The sequence below is a fragment of the Pseudorca crassidens genome, chromosome 16, assembly GCF_039906515.1.
Source record: "Pseudorca crassidens isolate mPseCra1 chromosome 16, mPseCra1.hap1, whole genome shotgun sequence".
In the NCBI taxonomy this organism is placed as follows: Eukaryota; Metazoa; Chordata; class Mammalia; order Artiodactyla; family Delphinidae; genus Pseudorca; species Pseudorca crassidens.
The window spans coordinates 45,210,130-45,234,633 of record NC_090311.1 but is presented as its reverse complement, the minus strand read 5'-3'; the positions used below and the strand labels follow the sequence as shown (position 1 = coordinate 45,234,633).

The 24,504-nt window shown below is 47.2% G+C and overlaps 1 long non-coding RNA gene across 1 annotated transcript; it reads right to left on the bottom strand.

Moving 5' to 3' along the window:
* Nucleotides 1-5,685: 5,685 nt before the first annotated feature.
* Nucleotides 5,686-8,734, bottom strand: LOC137208494 (uncharacterized). The gene is made up of 3 exons (XR_010935642.1): nucleotides 8,434-8,734; nucleotides 7,029-7,203; nucleotides 5,686-6,211 (listed from the first exon to the last, which is right to left on the bottom strand). It is a non-coding gene; the product is annotated as an uncharacterized lncRNA (long non-coding RNA).
* Nucleotides 8,735-24,504: the final 15,770 nt, after the last annotated feature.

Below are 24,504 nucleotides of genomic sequence, written 5' to 3'. Positions count from 1 at the left end.
TGGCTCCAAGTTAAAGGCTGTGTCCACTAATTCTCAGAAAGCAGGTCTTAGAGTTGATCTTTGGGTCATGCATGGTACAACGGGAATCACAGCTGCACGGGGAATACATGTAGCTTTGTTTTGCTGCGCAAGCTGGTGGTGTTTCTAGCAGTAACACTGGCTGAGGGATGAGCTGGGCCAGGTTGAGAGTGAGGGTAGGGAGCTACCTTTGGGATTCAGGCTAGTGATCCTTATCTCACTGGCGCTGCATAAGCCCACCAAGAGGAACGTTACCTTCTAGCCACCCTAGTCAGGCCCCACTAAGACTACTGGTTCCTTAGCACCCAAAGCAGCTTTTCTTGATGGAATGCAAACAATTCCCTGCCTGGGGCCCTGCCAGACCTTAGCAGAATTAAATGTGACATTCAGTTCCAGATTAATGCAAGTTGGAACGGTTTTGCTGAAGGCGTAGACTTTTGTTTGTTTGTTTCTTCATTAACTTACTGAGACCCCGAATCTGCTTTAAGGACCTGGTTTTGGATTTCTGCATGAAACATGCATGAGCACAGTCCGTGTGATTTTTATAAGGGCTATCCATAATAATTATATTAACTCCGGCACCTTCTTCTATTTCTTTAAAGTTTGTTTCTTCCTTTTAAGCTTCATCCCAGGAATTTGGGCTGGAATTCAGGGATTCGTAGAACTTCACAGTGTGAGAGGAGAGGAAGTGTCCTAGCTGCTCCCTGAATCCTCTCTATGAAATTCCCACCAGGGGTCCTCCAGCTTGAATCTCCCCCTGTTCACGGGGAACTTCCTTACAGAGCAGTTCATTTCCCCTCCAACAGCACTGTCTGAATGTCTGTCTCGAACTGATTCAAGATATGTCAGACTTGGGTGGAAGAGTTACCGGGTCTGTGTTTTCACCAGCCCTCCAGGGGATTCCCAAACATGCTAAAGTTTGAGACCCACTGCTCTACAGAGCACTGTCTTTCTGACCTATGGCTGTGTGATCGTTACTTTTATGTGTCAACTTGGCTCAGCCATGGTGCTTAGTCGTTTGGTCAAAAACTAGTCTAGATGTTGCTGTGCAGGTCCTTTTTAGATTTAAATCAGTAGACTTTGGGTAAATCAGACTACTCTATAATGCGGGTGGGCCTCATCCAATCAGTTGAAGGGTTTAATGAGAAAAGACTGAGGTCCCCTGGGGAGAAATGAATTCTGCCTCTGGACTTCCCTGGAACTCAACACTGCAGTATCAACTCCTGCCAGAATTTTTCTGCCAGCCTGCCCTGTGAATTTCAAACTTGACAGCACCCACAATCATGTGAACCAATTCCTTAAAAATCTCTTCTCCCTTCCCCTCCTCTTCCCTCCCCTTCCCCTTTTCCTTCCCTCCTCTCCCTATGTCTGTTTTGCTCTGCTTCTCTGTCCATCTATTGGCTCTATTTCTCTGGAGAATTCCAACAAATACAAACAACGTTAGAATCCAGTCTGCAATCTTTCTCACTTAGCCCAAACTTGGCTGCACAATCTTTGTCGGTACAAGACTCCAGACAGCTATTTTATTAGGCAGGAGTTAGTACAGGCATGAAATTTAATGGCGATCCAGGATTTAAAATATTAACTAGGAGCTTAAACTTTTGTAGGTAGATTTGGCAGAAACCATTTGATTTGGGTCATTCCTTGGAAGCTTCTTTATGGAAAAAAATTCTAGCTTTCTGTGAGCAGTTTAAAACCAGATGGATCTGAACTGGAATCCCCACTGTCACTTAACATGTGTGAGTAACATTTTCCTCATCAGTGGAACACGGTTACTAAGTTTTTTTTTCCTTTTGTGGCGTTAATGATGCTTGTAGGTAGCATATCCAAAGCACTAATTTATGTCAGGCTTAAGGTAGGCATTCAGTGAGTGGGAGCTATTATTATTTCAGCTGTTACTTCTAACAGTGGAGGTAAACTAGAAAGGTATTACTGTCAACTGGGAGTTCTAGGTAACTGTTCTCTGGTTAATCCTGGATTTATTGTAATGTGATGCCTTTTTCTGCCTTTCATTTCTTTCCCTTGCCCTGTTGGATTTACTAGAACCTCCAGAAGAATGTTGAGTAGAGGTTGTAAGAATGGACATCCCTTGTTTTGATCTTGATCTTAGGGGGAAACATTTAGCCTTCTACCACTAATTGTAATATGAACAGTAGGTTTATCATAGAGGTCCTCTACCAGATTGAGGAAATTCCTTCTATTTCTGGTTTTCTTAGAGTTATTATGAGGAACGGAAGTTGGATTTTTGAAAATTTTTTACTATGTCTACTGTGATGCTTATATGGTTTTTCTTTATTAAATGTATAAATATGGTGAATTACATTGATTGATTTTTCAAATCATAAACTAACCTCGCATTCCTGGAATATACCTCACTTGGTCCTGATGGATTATATTTTTATGTTGTTAGATATCAGTTGCTAAAGTTTTGTTTGGCTTAAAAAATTATTTTTTCTTTTTTTGCTTTTGTGTTTATAGGGATATCAACAGTCTGTAGTTTTCTTGTAATATGTCTGTGTCTGGGTTTGTTATCCAGATAATGCTGGCTTCTTAGAATGGGTTGAGAAGTATTTCCTCCTTGACAATTTTCTGGAAGAGTTTATATAGAATTGGTATTAGTTTTTTCCTCAAATATTTGGAAATAAAGCCATCTGGACCTGGAGTTTTCTTTGTGAGAAGATTTTGAAGTAAAAATTAAATTAAAAGAATAGATACAAGGTGCTTTCAGGTTATCTCTTTACTCCTGGGTGAGCATGGATAATGTCTTTCAAGGAATTTGTCCATTTGATCTAACTTGTTGAATAGATGGGCCTCAGGATTTTCACAATATTCTCTTATTTTATTTTTAGCATCTGTTGAGTCTACAATTATGTCATAACTCCCATTCCTGATATTAGTAATTTGGATCTTTTCTCTTTTTTTGGTCATCAATCTGACTAGAGGTTTATCAATTTTATGATTTTCCAAAAAAAAAAAAAACCAAAAAAACCCAACAAAAAACAACAGCAAAAAACCCCAAAAACAACCCTTACAGCTTTTAATTTCATTGATATTTTTCTCTTGTTTTCTGTTTTCTATTCCACTGATTTATGCCCTGATCTTTATTTTTTCCTTTCATCTGCTTACTTTGAGTTCAATTTGCTCTTCTTTTCTATTTTTTTTTTTTTAAAGGTGGAAGCTGAGATCCTAGATTTGAGATTTTCTTCTTTTCTAACCTATTTTAGTGCATTAAATTTCCCTCCAAGTATTTCTTTGTCCACAACCCATCAATTTTGATATGCTATGTTTTGGCACTCAATCCACTGATAGAGTTTTCTTCCCAGTATGAGTCATTTTGCCTGCCTCTTTTCATGTGTGGTCATTTTTTACTGGATGCCAGACATTGTTCCCTTTTTTTGTTGTGTGCAAGATATCTTTGTTCTCCTTTTTGCATTTTTGAACTTTGTCTGGGACACAGTTGAGTTACTTAGAAACAGATCCTGTCTAGTCACATGCCTTTAAACTTTCTTAGGGGGAATTGGAGCTGTGTTTACTGTAGGGGTACTTGTTTCCCACTCCTGAACCTAATGCCTCATGGTCTGTGAGGTTTCCAGCCGGCTGGTGGGAAGATACACTATTCTGGTTCTTTGTGGATGCTGGATCTTCTTCTCGCTGATCTTGCAGGCGGTTCTTTCCCAGGCTCTGGTACACTCGTGCCGATCCACACTCTGCTGGCTACTTTGCAGTTGTTTGGAGTTGTCTCTCTGTGCAGCTCCCTCTTCCCTCAGGAACTCTGTATCTGTCTTGGTTTCTTTGGACTCTCAGCTTTGTCTTCTCAACGCATGGAGTCTGTGAGCTGTCCAGGGTCCCCTCTCTGTGCTGTGGCCTGGAAACTCTCTGGGCAGTGAGGTGGGCGATGATAAGGATCATCTGTTTGCTGACTGTCAGGGATCACTGTCCTTCCGGTCTATGGACCATGTCTTAAAAACTAAGTTTCAGATTGGAGGATAAATCTGGTCCCTTTTACCCCATCTTGGGCATTTAAACCTCTTAACAATCTTACAGGTAAGGCCTATTATACCCCCACTTTACAGATAGAAAACTTCTGCAGGGCATTTTTTTTTTTTAAACATCTTTATTGCAGTATAATTGTTTTACAATGGTGTGTTAGTTTCTGCTTTATAACAAAGTGAATCAGTTACACATATACATATGTTCCCATATCTCTTCCCTCCCTCCCACCCTCCCTATCCCACCCCTCTAGGTGGTCACAAAGCACTGAGCTGATCTCCCTGTGCTATGCGGCTGCTTCCCACTAGCTATCTGTTTTATATTTGGTAGTGTATATATGTCCATGCCACTCTCTCACTTTGTCACAGCTTACCCTTCCCCCTCCCCGTATCCTCAAGTCCATTCTCTAGTAGGTCTGTGTCTTTATTCCCGTCTTACCCCTAGGATCTTCATGACCTTTTTTTTCCCCTTAGATTCCATATATAAGTGTTAGCATACGGTATTTGTTTTTCTCTTTCTGACTTACTTCACTCTGTATGACAGACTCTGGGTCCATCCACCTCACTACAAATATCTCAATTTCGTTTCTTTTTATGGCTGAGTAATATTCCATTGTGTATATGTGCCACATCTTCTTTATCCATTCATCTGTCGATGGGCATTTAGGTTGGTTCCATGTCCTGGCTATTGTAAATAGTGCTGTAATGAACACTGTGGTACATGACTCCTTTTGAATTATGGTTTTCTCAGGGTATATGCCTAGTAGTGGGATTGCTGGGTCATATGATAGTTCTATTTTTAGTTTTTTAAGGAACCTCCATACTATTCTCCATAGTGGCTGTATCAATTTACATTCCCACCAACAGCACAAGAGGGTTCTCTTTTCTCCACACCCTCTCCAGCATTTATTGTTTCCAGATTTTCTGATGATGGCCATTCTGACTGGTGTGAGATGATATCTCATTGTAGTTTCTAATGATTAATGATGTTGAGCATCCTTTCATGTGTTTGTTGGCAATCTGTATATCTCCATTGGAGAAATGTCTATTTAGGTCTTCTGCCCATTTTTGGATTGGGTTGTTTGTTTTTTTGTTATTGAGCTGCATGAGCTGCTTGTAAATTTTGGAGATTAATCCTTTGTCAGTTGCTTCATTTGCAAATATTTTCTCCTAAAGGTAAGGCCAGACACTATCAAACTCTTAGAGGAAAACATAGGCAGAACACTTTATGACATAAATCACCGCAAGATCCTTTTTTGACCCACCTCCTAGAGAAATAAAAACAAAAATAAACAAATGGGACCTAATGAAACTTAAAAGCTTTTGCATAGCAAAGGAAACCATAAACAAGACCAAAAGACAACCCTCAGAATGCAGGGCGGTTTTAAGTGACTTCCCAAGGTCACCAACTAGAAAGCGGCAGTGTCTGAGCGGAGCCCAGCTTCAGGCGGCTGTCAGCTTCTGGGATCCCCCAGCAGAGGTTGTGGTATGGCCAGTGTCCACTAGAGGGTAGCAGAGGTCCAGTATGGTTTGGAGAAACTCAGTGGCTTTGTTTCCCTTGTGGCTTCCACTTTTTCTTGGCTCCTATCCTCTCACTGCTTTTGTGTCCTCTCCTGGTGATTCCTTAGCTTTAAGCTTTATTGCCTCATGACTTTGCTTCTTGGATGGTAGGCTGAGACGAAGCCCCAGAACCACTGCCCTTAAGGCAGCAGGTTACAGACCCTGGGCAACGGGGTCTGAGCGGAGAGGCAGCTGCATGAGGTCAACCACAGAGGACACATGGTGTGGAAAAGCTGGATTTCCCTTCACTCTCTAGCGTAACTTCTACAAAATGGTATGGGTTTTAAAAACGTGTTTACAGGCTTTCACGAGCTAAAGTCTGGTTACAGCTTCAAGTGGGCGTGGCTGACTAGTGGTTCCCTGGCTCCGTGCTCTCCACTCTCACAGTGATGACAAGGTGGGATAGATACTGTCCTTATTTTTAAAAAGGTTTGCTTTACTAGACCTTGATGAAATATATAAAAATGGTTAAGTGCCATAAACTCATTCTTTATGTAGACTGTTCAAGGAACTGATATCAATCAGTTCCTCTTGTTGAAAGCTCTGGAACTTAAGCCATCTGCCGAACGCAGAGGCAGCCTTCCTGACACCTGGGGGTGGACACCTTCCTGTCACTGCCTTTTCTCCAGGCACGCATGCAGACCCTAGAGGGACCAAGGGAAGCAGACGTCATTAGAAACCTTAGAATGCAGACTCCCATACACGCATGTTCGCCCCTCCTGGATCTGGGCTCCTGCTGGGTTCACCTTTTACCCCCTGGAGCTCACCCAGCTCAGAGCCAGTGCCAATACGCATTCTTAATAAAACAACATATTTGAGAGACATTATAGTCTCTTTCCTCATACCCACGGCATCATGACCTCAAAGACTTTCAACGCTTATTTATTTATTCATTAATGCAAATGTATTTATAGACCCCATGCTGGTACGGTGGTGTGCAAAACAGACACCGTCGCTGTGTTTATAGAGCTTGACATCAAGCAGGAGGATGGATGCAAAGGGTGCAAGGGGCATGGAGCCAGGAGGCCTTCCTGGGTCCTGGGGTCAGGGAAGACTTGCTGGAGAAATGAGCTCTAAGCCTGCAGGTGGGACGCGCAGGGTGGGGGCCAGGGAGGAGCCTGGGGTGAGCAGATGGTTGCTGCAGAAGGTGTGCCGGGAAGAGCCGTGGACGGCCTCTCCAGCCAGCGGTGCCTGGTTCCCTGCGAGCTTCTGCTGGGGGCTTTTGCTCAGGGTTTTCCAGGGAAGCAAAATCACTCTAGGTATTTTGAGTAGAGAGAGATTTACTATGGGCAACTGGGGGCTTTTTAAACCATGGGAGAGACTGGGGGAGTGAAGGTCGGGAAGACTTCCTTAGGGCTTCCAGAACAGATAGGGAGGGGACCCTGGGGCCTGCAGTCCCAAAGCAGGTGTTGTCAGGACACATGCAAACCTGGGAGCCGCCTGCCTGTGGGGGTCACCTACCTGCGGCACCCGGAGGACGATTCTCAGAAGCCCTGGGAGGCAGAGAGAGCACCACCCATGAGCAGCTGCAGGACGAGTTTTCTCCACTTCCGCACCAGATCCCAGTGCCCGTGCTTAGCAGCTGAATCTAACCTGGACCCAGAGGGGCAGTGATTCTGTGGCTCCAGGTGTATCCCTGAGAAGCAGAGGACAGTGTAGCAGAGACAAGGAGGTGCTGCTGACAATCGACAATCCAGAAAAATCAGTTTTGGAGGAGGAACTGGGCTCGTGTCCCCTGTCACTAACTGGCTGTGTACCTCTCTCCAGACCTCAGCTTCCTCCTCTGGAAAGTGGGGTGACAATACTACCTGCTTAACGTGTGTCATCGAACATCAGACAAGGTGACATAAGTAAGGTTCTTAGCACAGTGCTGGGCATGTAGGTTTCAATGATTTCTGGTTATTATTATTATTGTTAGTAATGTTTATGCTATTATATATTGAAAAAAAAGTTGAAAACCATTAATGGATTTTAAAAGCAGAACAGAAATAGGCTCGGAAATAGGCAGTAGTTTTAGGCTGTCACTGGGAATGACAACCACACGTGCCGAGCTGACTAGCTCTGTGGCCAGGACCACTAGGGGAGGCCCAGAGCACATCCTGCGGGGCCATTCAACTCCCACAGCCTATCAAGTTCTTGTGAGTCTTCAACGCGTTCAGATGGGCCACGTGCATGAGGCATGTGGAGTGGGCAGGATTATTTCCCCCCTTTTGGCCCAGTGAGAATTTGCCTTTCTCCATGGGCCACTGTTTCTAAAAGTCTGTCCATAGAGTTCAAATGGTGCAGTTTGCTTAGTTCCTGAACTGTTTCAGGAGGTTGCTCTGACTTACTTCTTTTTACATCTGGGGGGTGGCATGGGGCCACAGGAGCCTCTGAACGGGATTTGTACTCCTAGTTTGGGGCATGGTAGCAATGCAATTCTGGGAGTATCTGTCTTGGAGAAAGAGCCCCTGAACAAGGGTGGGGATGGGATGGACCCCTGAACAGGGCAGATGTGGAGTCATGGCTGAGCCAGATGGGCAGGGGTCCAAAGGCAATGTTCACAGGTCCAACAGGGAGGTTTCTCTCAAAAAACTAAGAAGGAGCCAGCTCCCAGGGGCACAGCTACACAGAAACTAAAGGCTCCAGACTCCATCTGGAGTGTGGCTGCTGGTGGGAAGGAAGATCTAAACCCTCCGCTGGCTCGGAGGTCCTGGGGGTCTGAGCCTGCAGGAGGAAGGTCTGGAGTTGCTGTGGGAAAGATGCTGTTCTGAACCCTGTTCTGTTAGTCCCATTTAACCCTCACACCAACTCTAGGAAGCAGGTGCTGTTATTATCTCCAGTGACAAATGAAGAAACCGAGGTTCAGAGAGGCTAAGGCACCCACCTCAGGTCACACAGCTGGTGAGTCAGATGGCTGGTGCCCCAGTAACCTGGCTCTGGAGAATGAGTCGGGCACCATGCTCCCCCGCAGATGCATCTGTGCACTTTCTCATCCGCATGCTCTAGAGTCATCTTGAGGGCAGTGCTCTTCAAAGGCCCATCTGCAGAATTTGTGGGCCTTCGAACCATTCATTGATCATAAAAGACAATCAACCTGGAGAGAGGGCAGGGCTGTTCTGTAGGAAAGAACGTGCCTAAGACGGGGCCAGATGTAGCCCAGTACGGGGCCCTGAGTGCTGCGTGTGTGCATGTGTGTGAGTGTGGCTGTATGTGTGCGCATGCGTGTCTATAAACTCCGGAAAAGGCAAGCACCAACTCTGGCAAAGGCTGGAAGCTAAAAATGCAAACACACTGGATATCTGCCTGACAAAGCCAGTTATTTCTGTGTATTCATTTGTTCTTTATCATTTTAGTGGAGGCAACATTGACCCTGATGGAAGAAGTTAAGAAATGAAGCCTCTGTGTTTTACTGGCATTTGGTAATCACGCGTACGCACACCCCCCTTCCCCCTCCCCCCTAATGCGTGCGCGCGCGCACACACACACACAGTGTCAGAGACATAGGCAACTGGAATCACGGAATCTCATTCCTAACTTGAACGACTTTTCCTCTGAATGAGCTTAAATGTGTCTTCCTGAATTGTCCGTGTGTTAAGCCTGGCTCCTGGCTCCAAGCCTCTGCTTCCTTATCTGAAAACCTGTTTCTCAGGGGTGTGCTGAGGGTTAGTGAAGGAGCAGGTGTGAACATTAAGCAGGCTTGGCATCCTTGCAGGCCACCCATGTCGGCTCACTCTACAATCTGTGATTCCCCACCCAGTGCCTGGCGGTGTGTGTGGCACTTTTCTAGGGCACCGTGAGAAGCCCGAGTGCCCTATACCGTAGGGTGCTACTCTTCTTATGGAGGTGATAGGCCCCCCAAGGCGTTAGAAGAGGGACTCGGCGTGTTCAATAGCCTCTTCTTTCTGACGTCCTTTTCTGCAGTCCTCTTGCCATCTTGCCATCTCTGCACTGGGCCTGTCTGCTCAGAAGTGGGACAGTGGAAGTCCAGCCATCAGGAGGAGTATCTGCACACTTTCTTCTTTCCTTCTATCCCAGGCTCCAGCCCTGGTCGGCCTGTGCTGACCCGGCAGGGGTCCCACAGTAGGGAAGGGAAGAGTAGGTTGGGGTGACATGTGTCTCATCACACAGGGACTGCCAGGGTGAGGTGGGAGAGGGCTTCCCAGCGTCACCTGCCCTGGACTCCCTAATTCTAGTACTCCATTTTTTTTTTTTTTAATCTTTATGTTCCTTTATTGGAGCAAGATTCCTGACCAGTATACAGTGATGTATTTGCTACAGAGACCTGTGCAGAAATTACACACTATCCATGTAGACAGGTTTTCGTTACACTTTGCCTATTGATGGAAGAGCTCCATTTATAAAGATTTTATACATCAAAAAGCTTTGAATTTGACCAGGCGGTCCATTAATTCATCTCTGAAAAAGCTAAGTGGCATTTAATTTTAGCTACTATCTTTGACAGCATTAAAAAGCTTCTGCGTTAGGTAGCTTCTCAAAATGTGATTTATGCACAATGGCATTTAGCAGACAGAGCAGAGTCCGTCATCTCCCCCAGAGTCACACAGACAGGTCTCATTCGAGAGCTATATGCGAAAAGAGCTGGTACTTCTAGTACTCTTTTATTGTTTCCTTTTCTGAGGATAACCCAGCCCATGTATGTATAGGCACCTTGATAGTTTTCTCCCAGTGAAGAGAAAACTCTGCTATCTTTTATTCTCAGGGCTCCTGTTCTGAGGAAAGATCTATTTAGCCTGAATTTATAATCTTATTTCAGAATGTTGCCAAGGGCATCTGAGATGATGTGAACCATAAGAATACAGGGCAGCCCATCCCCGCCTCTCCATCCCAGCCACAGGGACGGGAGAGCTCAGAGAGCTCAGGTTGGTAAGTTCTTGCTAGTCAGACCTCCGTGCCTCCTGTTGCCTAAAGTCTAGCCAGTACTGGGACTGGGATTTGAGTTCCTGTGGTCTGAATGAGGCCCCCGGCCCCTAGAAGGGCAGTGGGCAAGCAGTTCTCCTTGGAGTGTGCATGTAGCAGGTACTGGACAACGCAAGCTGAACATGACGTGGCCTGATTCCTGAATTTCATTTTACAGATGATCAAACTGGGACCCAACCATCTCTACTTCCACTCTGCCGCGGAGTGGATAAAATGTTATCATAAAGTGGCAGGGACGAAGGCCACCGCTGTCCAGTCCCACCAAGTTCAGAGGCTGGGGACTTTCCATTGTATCCCACGTCTGTTCCTCTGGGTGTCAGGGACGGCAGCGTTCGTCCCAGGGGACTTGTGAAAGTTGGAAAAGATGCTCAGTAGATGAAACAGTCTGGGTGAGGCGCTGTAAAACCCCTATGGGCTGGTGGGAATCATTTCTGCATGCAGCATGGGGACCCCTGCCTCTGGGTGGACCTCACTTGTCAGCAGTGAAAGCAACAGCTCACTTAGCTTTTCAACGCAGGGGATGTGCGGACCACTCAGAAGGTTAGCATCCAGTCAGTGGCTCCCTGGTGCTGGATGGAAGCTTCTTTCAATATTGACACTTTGTGACCTTCTCTCTTTTTGGTCCCTCAGGCCTCAACCTCCTTCCTTCTAGTCCAAGTGCAGCTGCTCATCTATTCTCCCCAGATCTAGGCCCACTTCTTTTTTTCTCTCTAATCTGTTGCATGGGAGGAAAGTTATCCCTGCTTCCCAGAGAGTGAGGAGTCCCCTCTAGAGGCCCAATTTGTCTTACCATGACTTGGCTCTTGTAAATCAACAGTTTTGCCTTTTCCACTACTGTCTAATATGTCAGTTTTGAGACCTAGCTTTGGAGTTCAAAAAACTGAATACTGAATATTTTATTTTCTTGTGTTCCAATAACGTATGTAGATAATCTGAAATGTACTGGGGGGGACGACCTGAGCACAGTGACTGATTCTCCTAAAGGCTCTAGTGCACAGTCGTGTTTGTCACGGCTGGCCAACCCCTTTGGAAAGTGGGCTGCAGCCGTCTCCCTGCAGACAATGGTGCACGTTCAGTGCAATTATCTCTACCCCACAACTCCTCTGGCTCTCCCCATTGTTTCCAGGGATGTGTTTGTAAGCCACCTTAGACGGATGATAGCTTTGTAAAAGCCTCATGAAGAATCCCCACAATCTACCCATAACCTCTAATGCACAGATAGTAATGTCCCCAGAAGGCAGTGTGGTGGAGTGGGGACGGCACCGCCCAGGAGCTGCCAGTCTGCGTTGCCTCCATCCCACCCCTACTCTGCAGCCTTGCAAATTGCATGCACTGTTTCAGCCTCAGTGTCTTTATGCCAAAGCAATTATAGTACAACCTTGATCTTTTGGACTCACAGGATTGTTTTAAGAATCCAACCATTGTGGACGGAAGGTTCTTTGTAAACTGCACAATGCTGGGCCACTTGCTCTTTTATCCATGATCTCCTGGCAGCAGCTGAAACACTGGGGACCTCCCTTCCTTACCCTGGGCACCCCCCTTCCCACGTAGCTCACTCTCCTGACGACAGGGGGCAGTAGCCCCCGGGGATCCGTCCTGGGGGTGCCTTGTGCTGGAGGCCTGCTCTGGGCTGAAACTTAGGTCAGAATGCTGGCTAATTAGCTGAACAATTTGCAGTCTTTCTCGGCAAAGCAACCCTTGGGGGAGCGCGCGGAGTGTGACTCACATTCCAACTTCCTCATAAAGGAGAATGTTTTGAGAATCATTCTAGCACTGCAGCCTGGGGTCACACAATCCAGATATTTGGCTTCTGTTCCTTCCCCAGCATTCCTTAAGACCTTTCTTTTTATCCCCCTCCCCCTCCCCGTCCCGCCGTCCACCCTCCATGCACCAATGGGCTTAGTCAGAATCAAGATTCTTCCAGAATAAAGACTCCTCGGTGTCTACAAAGACCCATGTCAGGCTCCCTTTCCACAAGCAGTCCTGGCCAGACCCAGGGTCTTTCTTACAGACACGTGAACAGCAGAATTCAAAGGGTCCAGCAGAACATCTAGTCTAAGGGCCCTGTTTGTAAAGGGATAAACGGTGCCCAGAAGGGAAGGGAGCGGAGGAGAACGGAAGTGTCTTGGTAACATGCTGTGTGCAAGCCTCGTGTGAGGCTCACTTAATCTCTGCAGCAACCCCGGGAAAGGGAAGCCCTGCCCATCTCACAGAGGAGGGAAATGGATCTCAGAGGGGAGAAATGGTTGCCCGAGACCACACAGCTTCCAGAAGAGACCAGCTCTGCTGGCTCATGAGGTTATTCTTTGGGCGGATGTTTACTAAGGACCAGGAAGCAGCAGAAAGAGACGGCTTGGCTTCAGAGACTGTCTGTCCCTCTGGGCCTCCTATCATCAAGGCGGGGAGAATCATGCTGTCTGCTCTGTGGGTCAGGAAGAGGAGGAGATGGATTCCTATATATAAAGATACCTCCTGGGCTTCCCTTGTGGCGCAGTGGTTGGGAGTCCGCCTGCCGATGCAGGGGACACGGATTCGTGTCCCGGTCCGGGAGGATCCCACATGCCGCGGAGTGGCTGGGCCCGTGAGCCATGGCCGCTGAGCCTGCACATCTGGAGCCTGTGCTCCGCAATGGGAGAGGCCACAACAGTGAGAGGCCCGCGTACCACAAAAAAAAAAAAAAAAGATACCTCTTTCCACAGATGCAGTGCTCTGGAAACGTGTCCTCACCTCTTCCGACTCCACTGTTCTCTCTCCCTTCAGGAGTGGGTTCTCCTGATTGTGCCTTAGAATCTTCAGCCTCAGCCCGTCTCCCTAGCCCAGAGCTGGTGCCAGCAGAGTCCCCATGGCCTTGGCCAATCTGACAGTGGCCCTGGATGTTTGGCCACAAGACTGCTCTCCCATGAGGCCAGGAAAGGTCTGTGGCTGCCTGGTGATGCCTACGGCGGGTGTGGGCTCAAGGAAGGAGGCCTCTTGCAGACCCCCACCCTGTAGATATGGGAGCATTGCTGAGCCCTCCAGGACACCTGTCCTGCTGACTGCGCTCTTGGCTTGAGCAACTTCTTTGACTCTCTTTCCCTGGGGGCCCTGTGTCCCCTTGTAAAGCAGTTATCTCAAGGTTGACAGACAGACAGCTGCAGTGTTTCTCAGGAGGCTCCTGCTCCTGCAGATCATGGCAATGACTGACTGAACAGGGCCATTGCTGAACCCCACACATCTCAGCTGGAGCACACACTCATCCAGGGCTCCCCCGCAAACATAAGATGCTTTTCACATTGCGGCTGCTTAATAAAAGGAAGCCTTTGCCAGCATGGGTGGGTCGTGTATGTCTTATAAACATACATCATACCTTTTGAAACACAGACTCTGTAGAGTTGGAAGGGCCCTGGGAGGGATCTAGTCCAGCTTTTGATGGAACTTTAGGCATCAGACTAACAGGGCATGCCTGGTGCAGGGGGAGCTGTCTCTTTACCTCCAGAGGTAAAGACAATTGCCTCCTCTGAGCATGTACTCATTCATTCACTCACTCACTCACTCATTTAATACTACTGGTTCAAGCTGAAATGAAGTCACAAGCCAGAAATAGTTTAGAGAACAAAACCAGGCATGGCCGCTGACCTTGGGAACCTTATTGTCGGAAGGGAAGCAGGAAAGTGAAGAAGGTAATTAGGAGGCTGAGAGGCGGTACTAGATCGTGCAAGGCTGCCTGAGCGCTGGGAATTATTTGGGTCTTTAGCTTAAAAATAATGGGAAATTTAAAAAGGGATTTTAGCAGGGGCGGGGAGGGCGGGGGTGAGTGATACAATCAGGTTTGCTTTTTTTTTTTTCATTTAATTTTTTTAAGTCAATGAATTGGAGGAGGTCAGGACAGGAGGCCTGGAGAATATTGTGGTGGTCCAGGCAGGGAGGAGGGCAGCTGGGAATAAGGGGGTGAAGGTGGAGATGGAAGGAGTGGACAGATGTGAGGGATGTTTAGGAGGTTAAAAACACAAACCTGCCCCTGCCAGGGTTCTGTTCAACCAGCTGCTAGTAATCGACTAAAAGAAGTGAATGCTCACCCTGGGATCATCCGTTCCGACCTGCTCAGTGTACAGAAGATAGACCTGCAGGGTCCGAGGGCGGGAGGACTTGCCTGAGTCATGCAGCAAATTAGATGCGGAGCCTAGTGTGAACGCATGGGAACCACAGGCTGGCCTCACAGCAACGCCCAGAAGTGCACCAGGTCCCTCCTAGGGGCTGCGGGCTTGCTCCAGGGAGGAGAGGAGAGGAACCCTGTCTCCAGCCCCCATGGGCATTGAAGAACTGGGGCTTTAAAGACGAAGGGGGTACTTCCCTGGTGGTGCAGTGGTTAAGACTCCGCAGTCCCAATGCAGGGGGCCTGGGTTCGTTCCCTGGTCCGGGAACTAGATCCCACATGCGTGCCGCAACTAAGAGTTCACATGCCACAACTAAGAAGCCTGCCTGAAGCAACTAAGACCCGACACAACCAAATAAATAAATATTTTTTAAAAGTTTCAAAAAACATTAAAAAAAATAAAGAAAGAAAAAAGGGTCTGCAGAGGTGAGGGAGAGTAGAGGAAGGGGACAGGGAGTGGAGGTCTCCATTCAGTCCCTCTCCCACCGTCATGTGCCTGCAGCACATGTTTCAGCCAAGGATGTGAAAGGCAGCAGGGTGGGGAATCTGTGAACAATGGGCATTTGACGCCTCCGGGGGCAGGGCAGATATGAGATGAAGGCCTTAGCCCGAGCCCAGGGGACGCTTTGCAGTCCAGCCTGCCCCACTTTGTGGCACTGGGGGCAGACTTAAAGGTCAGGAGGCCCCTTCCCCCAGAGTGCAGTTCCTTCCTTCCAGCTGCTTGGACGTCAGACCCTCTCATGTGGGGCTCTCCTGGCGGCCCCCTCCCTCTGTGCTCTTCTCCCCGGCCCCTACAATCTTCCATAGGGGCGGGGAAACTTCCTATTAGCTTCAATGGCTCCATTGTGGTAGCAGCTGCAGCCCTGGGGGTTCTGTCTCCCTCTCTCTCTCTCCCTCCTCCTTCCTTCCCGCAGACACCCCCCCCCCCGCCACCCCGCCCGGGTGAAGCTTGGCTCCATGGATGGAGAGCTGGGCAGCTTGTTCCTGTGTTCTGTACCCCCAGGCCCTGACTGCAGGGTTTCCGGTCTCCTCTTCCCATTCAGGGCAGGTGGCTGCAAGTGGCCCTGTTCCCTCTCCTGTCTTTTCTGGGAGGATGCTGTGAGTGAGGCAGGAAAGCTGTTCCCCCAGCAGGTGAACATGTGGGACCACCAGGACCCACCTTCTCCTCCTTCACTAAAGCTCCTTGCCTGTGATCCTGGCTTTTTTGTAGGATCCACATCAGAGGGAAGATAGACCTTGAAGAGGTGTGCTGTGCTTGTGGTTATAGCTTTTGGAATTGGAGATAGAGACGGAGAGAGGGAGAGGCAGACAGACATAGGGAAAACCACCTTTATTCTTTAATTCTCCAGGTGGGCTGTACCAATCCCGGTAAAATATAATTTTGGAGTCATCGGTTTGAATGGATAAGACATTCAGTTTGGTGTGGGACTTAATCTCCCTTCTTTTCTGGCCTGGATTTCTTCACCTGCCAGCAGGGTCTCAGATCTCTACCACCCTGTGGGCTGTGGGAGTCCAGGAGACCTAGGAAAAAATGCTGGGTGAATGACAGGGACCGTGCAGGAAATAGTCAGTACAGGTCTCTCTGCCTGGAACTCCCTGCCTTTCATTATGATGACATAAGTTTAAGCTCATGTGATGTGTCAAAGAAGAATAAAAGAAAAATGATTTCATGAAGAACCGGGCATGTGAGCTGGATGAGGGAGGATGTCCCACGCCCTGGCAGCCCTGTAAGCCCAACCAGCTGGCCACCCAGACGCACTAAACCATGGCAACTCTCAAAATGCTGGAAAGAAGGTTTGCTCTTTACCCCCTGCTCTAAGCAGCAGCAAATTCCTGGAGCCAGTGAGCATGTAGCAGAGGGTTAGGGGGCCTCACTGGGGAGTCCGGAGCCCCAGGCCGCAGTGCACACCTAGGGAAGCCTGGGCTTGCCCCCAGCTCCTTCCACTGGGCCCGGGGATAGGCTCTTGGAGACGCCTAGAGCAAGGAGCCTGCACTGGCCAAATCCAGCTCTTGGACTCCCCGCCCCTACCCCCATGAGGCCGCCCCTCACCGCTTGGTGACTGTACACTTTCTTGTGGGGAGACAGCTCCTTGGGAAGGTCCCACCTTGACTTAATTATTACCCAGAATGCCAGCCCCCTGGAGGAGCAGCCAGTACCCTCACTCCCTGCTGTCTGGGCAGCCTCTGCTCTCTGTGAAGAGTGCCTAATGCCCACAGACCACACCGACCTCCAGTGTCTCTGGCCTCAGGGTCTTACTGGAGCCATGGGGAGCCAGTGAGCCTGTCCAGCCCCATGAATTGGGAACCCCAGCTGAGGGAGGGACTGCGGAAGCATGATGCCGCCTCACCCCAGTCCACCCCCTGACGGGAGTCCCCAAGAACCCTTTGTGCTGCAGAAGAGGAGTCGTCTGACTGTAGGCCCTTCTGCCCCCACCGCCTTCGCTCTGTACGAGCTCCAGGGCAAAGTTTGGGCAGCTGAGGCCCTCGTAGCCCATCTTCATGTGTGATGAGCAATTGTGGAGGAGCCATGGGAGGCTGGGGAAGGTGCTGACACAGGGGGCAGAGTTGGAGTAATGGGGCTGAATGTGTGCCTAGTGACCATACGTGGATACACGGAAGCAGGACAGCTTCGCCCTCGCCGCCTCTGTGAGCTTGCCTCCCAGTGTGCCGACACCTGGTAAAAGGTGCTGTCTCTGTCTCCCCAGCCTCTGGTGGGCACCCAGGGCGCTTTATGCAAAGAGGACCAGCTGTCGTGCAAGGAGGTCCCATTCCCAGGAGCCTGGGTAACAGGGAGCTGGGCCCAGCCCACAGTCTCCCATCTGTACAAGAAGGCACAGGCTGCCCAGGTGTGGCTGCCCAGGTGTGGCCACCTGGTGGGTTGGAGATGCTGCCCTGCTGCCATCTCTCACTTCTCCTGGGACCGCTCAGGCAGCAAACACAGACCACAGATCCTCATGTGGAGCAGAGGACACGGCATTGGCCGGGGAGGCGGAAAGCCGAAGTCTGAGCAGAAGCTCTATCTCATCTCAGAGTGACCTTGACCAAGCATTGCCCCCCAGGGCTTCAGTTTCCAAATATAGCAATGAGACGTTGGAACAAGAAGCTTTCTGGTCTGGTTCTCTATTGATGTGTGGTAAAGCACCCCCAAACTTAGTAGCTTCCATCAACAACATTTCATTTGCTCATGAATCTGCAGTTTGGCCCTGACTCGGGGTGTTCAGCTCCTATCTGCTCCACTGGGCACCAGCGGGGGCGACTGCACAGCCCACACCTGCCAACTGTCAGATGGCTCACTTCCTCACACCCACCTGTGGCTTTTCCACGTGGCTGCTTGGCTTCCTAACAAGAGGGTGGCCAGCATCCTTAGAGACAGGGGGAGAGGGAGAGGGAGAGAGTCAGAGACAGAGAGAGGGAGAGGGGGAGGGAGAGAGAGAGGGAGAGGGAGTGAGGTGGAAGATATATATCACCTTTTCTGATTTAGCCTTTCAAGTTACTTCCAGTGCATTCAATTTGTTAGGAGTTAGGCACTAAGACTGGCCCATATTCAGGGGGAGGGAGAATAGACTCCACTTTTTGGCAAGAGGAGTTTCAAGGAACTTGTGGATTTGTGGACAGGCTTCAATACCACTCACTTTCCAAGTCCCTTTCACCCCTGAAGAGGCCATGGGTATGACACAGGGTGTGATAGCACCGTGAGGATCAGGCTTCCCCCCATAGCTCTGCTCTGCCAGTCCTGCTTCCTAACTTTTACTCCCCCTTCCAGGTGAATCTACACACTAGATGGAACAGGAAATCTAGAGATGGCAGCATAGCCTGGTGTCTCTGTTTGGGTAACTCTGGCATGAAACTAGTTCAGTGCATGCCAGAGTTACCCAGAGACACCTCCACGTGGATCATGTGTCTCTCTTCTCCTTTTAATCAGCTTCTCCATCAAGAAGGTTTTCATTACTCTCCAAGCATCTGAGCCTCTCAAGTTCCCTTTCAAGGAAAAGTGCGTTTCTAAAGATGGGTTTTCAGTCAACCATTGTACCATTGTGATGGATGCCACCTGGGGATGGGGCCTGGTGTCCAGGGCTTGATGGCCACTGGCCTTGTCCATAAGGGGATATAAAGGGCCTCACTCAGCCTGCGCTGCTTCTTCAGCGACAAGAGCCTCATTTTCTGTCCTCGGCTTATATTCTTCACATGCTTTTCCCATCTCGTGGCCCCTAGGTGGCAGCAGCAGAGAATTGGAGGGCGGAGGATGGGCAAAGTGGGTGTGAGAAGTGGTGTCAGAACAAGAAGGGAAGCAGCAGGGTCACCTCTGATTCCTCTCTCTGCCCAGCTGATTTCTGCTGCTGAAGAAGACATGGTTCTCTTCCCCTGATACTGGGCATCCACTGTATCCACTCATCCCCTGAGGTGGGAGAGTTCTGGTGCCATTCCCAGCCGTTTCTCCACACCATCGTGAACTCCCAACACGGCAGGTACGGATCCCCGAAAGAAGCCACCACAGCAAGCCCATAGCCCTTTCAGTGGTGTAGTGCGGCGAGCATGCCACACAACGCCGAGGGGCACCTGGGGACCCCTCCACACAGAACAAGGTGAACAAGTCATGCAAAGTAGCTGCTAACTGGTAGACCAGGATTAGCCATTAAGGGACCTGGATGCAGATTCCAGCTCCGCCCCTATCCAGATGTGCGACAAGTGGTAGGTCATTTCCTTTCCCTGGCCTTCAGTCTCCCCTTCTGCACAAGGGCAACTTTGGACTAAGTTACTGCTAAGCCACCTTCAGTGTGCATGTTCTGTCATCCCAGCTGTGAGGAAAGATTATGAATGCGGTATTAATGACAAAGTAAAAGAGATGCTCTTTTGGCTGTGGTTCTGGGGTAGTTCCTGAAGAGGAGACAGAGGGCCAGAGTGGGCCCCACAAACATGTGCAAGATATCAGGGGCTATTTGCAAACAGAAACCAGAGAACAGCAGCAGGCCAAGCCTAAGAGGGCTGTAGGCCTGGGCCCAGAGGCAAACCTGCCGGCGTCCCTCTGCTGAGCTGTTACTCCAGTCGCCACCTCCACATGGTTCATCTTACTTGGATCTCCTTTGTGTTCCCTCTCTACCCGATAACCTCGAACCCACTCTCAAGACTCAGTTTACCCTTTGACTTCTCCATGAAGATGTCACTGGACTCCACATCTATGTCATGTGCCCGTCTCTGTATTTCTTCTGGACTCTGTGCTCATCACTGTAGAGAGTTTATCTTTCACACACACTCAATGGTCATAGTGCTTTATTTTTATAAAATCAATTATAATCAGCTATGAACCCCACTTCTGCTAGGGCTGGCAGAAAAATCCATCATCTGACCTCTGGGGTTTATTCCACCCACCCCAAAATTCTATGAAGGCTTGTGGAGGCCTTACTTCCAATAGAGCATCTGGGAGGATTCTTTTTCATCACGTGCACTTTGATTTATTCCTTGTCCAAGTCCACTTGGGCTCTTATCTGCCTCCCTTCAGGCAGACGGTACTGGGCTTCCATGCCAGGCCTGGGTGGGGGGCTCTTTGCTGAGGCTGAGAACCCAGTCTCCCTGAGGCTGCCACACAGGCTGTGAGGGCCTCCTCCTTCCTGGGGTGCCCCAAGTGGGTTAGTGCAGGCCTGCTGCTTACATAATTCTGCCTGATGTGCACTTTTTCGTGTTGGGGAATCTCTCTCTCCCTTTTTTGCCCCTGCTATGTCTCTTCTCCTCTGTCCACACCTTCTCCCCTCTTCCTCTGGGAGGATCCACGCCCTACTCTCAATGATCCACAAATTCATAACGTATCAAATTATTTACCATGTGAGATTAAAGATCTGGGTTTACCTGTGTGTTTACCCAATCAGCAACAAGCTTCAGGAGGGCAGGAGCTGTGTCATATTAACCTTTATAATTCCAACAACTGGAAAAGTGCCAGATACATGTGAGAACTCAACACATTGTCACTGAATTGGATTGAATTGACTATCCCAGTTGTGCAGAGTTGTCCAAGATGAGTCTGAATCAGGATTACTCTCTCCTTTTTGGGATGGATCTGGCTATGTGAGTGCAGAAAAATCAAGACTTTCTGTTTCATGGCATTCTGGAAACATGAGCTTGAATCTTTGAGAACTGGCAAAACTCAAAGTCAGGTGAGTGATAACATCTTGAGTTGTCAGTAGCTGGGAGGTAAAGGAATCAGGTTTCAGCCCATGAAAAAAATGAGGCCTAGACAGCTAGAAAAATTTGGGCCACAGCCAAATGGGAACTCGACTACAAAATTAGATACAAAGCAGAAACCCAGTCACAGAGACTGGACATATTCGGTAGTGATTGGGAGCAAAGCAATGGCTGGGTTGCACGTGGGCAAAGCACGTGATGCTAAGACTTAGGACAGCATTCTATCACCTGGCAGTGTTGGCTTTCTAGTACCTGCTATGTCTAGTTCTCACTGACCCAGGACACAGTGGGCTCAGCCTGGTCTAATTTTCAGTTATGGAAATTATAAAGTTTGAGGGCTTCATTTCCAAATGGAGAGCTGTCCTAGTCTGGATGGAAGTAAGCCATTAGGGGGCCACTGGATGGATTAAAGATGGTTCCTGGGGAAAGAACTTTAAAGGTAACTCAAGTATCTGGAAATGTACTTGGTTGGGGTTGAAGGCTTCAGATCTACAAAGCACAGACGGTATGGTATCAGTCTGGGGTTTTAAGCATTGGTTTCATCAGCTGGCTAGCCCTAGTAGGATTTCTGATTTTGCTTCTCTCTGAGACTGACAGGTTACATGGACTACAAAATGGACCCTAAATAGAGGTAATGGCGTCCACCGATTCATTGAATAGAATGGTGTGGAATGTCTGCCAAGAGCAACAGGGACCCTCAACCTAGTTAATGTTTTATTCCTCTTTCTAAACATAATTAGCCCACAGCTGTTTCTGAAGGTCACTCCTGGCTCACAATAGTAAACCTTGTCATTAGCAGGGGGTGGGGGAGGGGACTTATTTTCCTATATGAGTGCACGGGGCACACATACAGTTTGCCTAAAACCTGAATCAAGGTATGAGAGGTAAGTGAAAGCAAAAGGGGTTCTTATTGAGTTTAGGTTTGGAAACTAAGCCGTTGAGAGACTGTTCCTTACCATTTTCATTTTTTAAAAAAATTTAATTGTATTTATCTTTTTATACAGCAGGTTCTTATTAGTTATCCATTTAATACATATTAGTGTATAGATGTCAAGCCCAATCTCCCAATTCATCCCACCACCACCACCCCCTGCCACTTCCCCCCTTGGTGTCCGTACGTTTGTTCTCTACATCTGTGTCTCTATTTCTGCCCTGCAAACCGGTTCACCTGTATCATTTTTCTAGGTTCCACATATATGCGATAATATACGGTATTTGTTTTTCTCTTTCTGACTTCACTCTGTATGACAGTCTCTAGACCCATTTTCATTTTGGCAATAATATAACGGTAGAGGTTTTCAACAAATATTTCCAAACAATCAATCTTGTTTCCAATTAAGTTTTGTCAGTTGAATTAGATTATTTTAGTGATAATAGTGAAATAAGTATGTCTAAAGCCTCCTGGCTTCAGGCCTTAAGCTGGTGTGGAATTTATGAGAAAGCAAACTGATGGAACCTTGGCAAAGGAAGAGATGAACTGGATGAAATGTGCAGTTTATTGAGTTGGATGGTGATAACTCCACCTTGATTCCATCTTCAGGACAGGGAGCAGATTATTTGGTTAGAGTTAAAAGTCTCTATTCGGGACAGACTCTGGGGAGTTCGTGCAAGACAACTTATAATGAAAAGAATTAACAGAACTTTCATTTATTCATTTTGTCTGTTTCCATTTGCCTACAGGTAATATTTTTCCTTTTTAAATTATTTATTTATTTATTTATTTATTTATTTTGCAGTACGCGGGCCTCTCACTGTTGTGGCCTCTCCCGTTGCAGAGCACAGGCTCCGGACGCGCAGGCCCAGCGGCCATGGCTCACGGGCCCAGCCGCTCCGTGGCATGTGGGATCTTCCTGGACCGGGGCACGAACCCGTGTCCCCTGCATCAGCAGGCAGACTCTCAACCACTGCGCCACCAGGGAAGCCCTATTTTTCCTTTTTAAATTTTTTTATTATTATTATTATTTTTTCCTTTTTTAAAATTAAACTTTTTATTCTGAGATAATTGTAGGTTCACATGAAATTGTAAGGAATAATATACAATATGCACATTACTCAGTTTTCTCCAGTGGATAAACAAATTGTGTACATCCATACCATAAATCTATAGTACAACATCACACCCAGGATACTGACAATGTTGCGCTCAAGACACAGCATTTCCATCACCACAAGGATGCCTCGTGTTGCCCTTTAATAATCATGCCCAATTCCTCCTGCCCCCACCCCTCTTTTACCCCTGGAAACCACTATTCTGTTCTTTATAAGTTTTTCATTATAAGACTGTTATATATATGGAATCATAAGGTATGTTATCTTTTGGTTTTGGCATTTTTCACTCCCCCTAATTCTCTGGAGATCCTTCCGGGTTTCTGCGTGCATCAATAGTTTCTTTTATTACTGAGTAGTATTCCATGGTATGGATAGACCTAATTTATTTAACAATTTACCTGCTGAAGGACATCTGGGTTGTTTCAGTTTTTAACTGTTATGAACAAACGTGCTGTAAATATTTGTGAGCAAGTTTTTTTTTAAGTTGAAGTAGAGTTGATTTACAATGTCATGTTAATTACTGCTGTACAGCAAAATGATTCAGTTATACATAAATATACTGATTTATGAATATAATGATTCAGTTATACATAAATATATATATTCTTTTTTTATATTCTTTTCCATTACAGTTTATCATAGGATACTGAATATAGTTTTCTGTGTTATACAGTGGGACCTTGTTGTTTATCCATTCTATACATAAAAGCTTACATCTGCTGACCCCAACCGCCCACTCCATCCCTCCCCCAACCCTTAGCAGCCACCAGTCTGTTCTCTATGTCTGTGATTCTGTTTCTGTTTCACAGATAGGTTCATTTGTGTGATATTTTAGATTCTACACGTAAGTGATATCATATGGTATTTGTCTTTCCCTTTCTGACTTACTTCACTTAGTATGATAATCTCTAATTGCATTGTGAGCAAGTTTCTATGTGAACATTAGTCTTCATTGTTCCAGGTTTCAGCCCTTAATGGATTAATTCAACTCCATATGGAGTTAAACATTTGGCAGAATTCTCCAGTGATACCATGTGGGCCTGGCGATTTCTTTTGGGGGATTTTTAAATTACGAATTAATTTCCTTAATAGTTATGGGCTAGTCAAACTATTTATTTATATTGGCTAAGCTGTGATAATTTGTCCTTTTCAAGGAATTGGTCCATTTAATCTAAGTTTCCAAATTTATGTGTGTTGAGTTGTTCATAGTATTCTTTTATCACCCTCTCAATTTCTGAAGGGTCTATAGTAAGTAATATCCCCTGTTACATTTGTGATATTGGAAATTTGTGTCTTCTCTAATTTGTCCATTTAGCTAGAGGTTTGTCAATTTTATCGATCTTTCCAAAGCTCTTTGTTTCTTTGATTTCCCCATTGATTTTCTGTTTTCAATGTCACTGATTTCTACTCTTATCTTTATTATTTCCAGAAACTTGCTTTGGATTTATTTTGCTCTTCTTTTTCCAGGTTCTTAAGGGGGGGAGGGTGCTTAAGCTACTGAGAGATTTTCTCTTTTCTAATGTATGCATTTAGTGCTATGTTTCCCTCTCAGCACTGTTTTCAGCTGTATCACACAAATTTTGATGTTATATGTTTGTTTTCATTGTGGGTACTTGAAAAGAATGCATATTCTGCTGTTGAGTCAAGTGTTCTATAAATGTC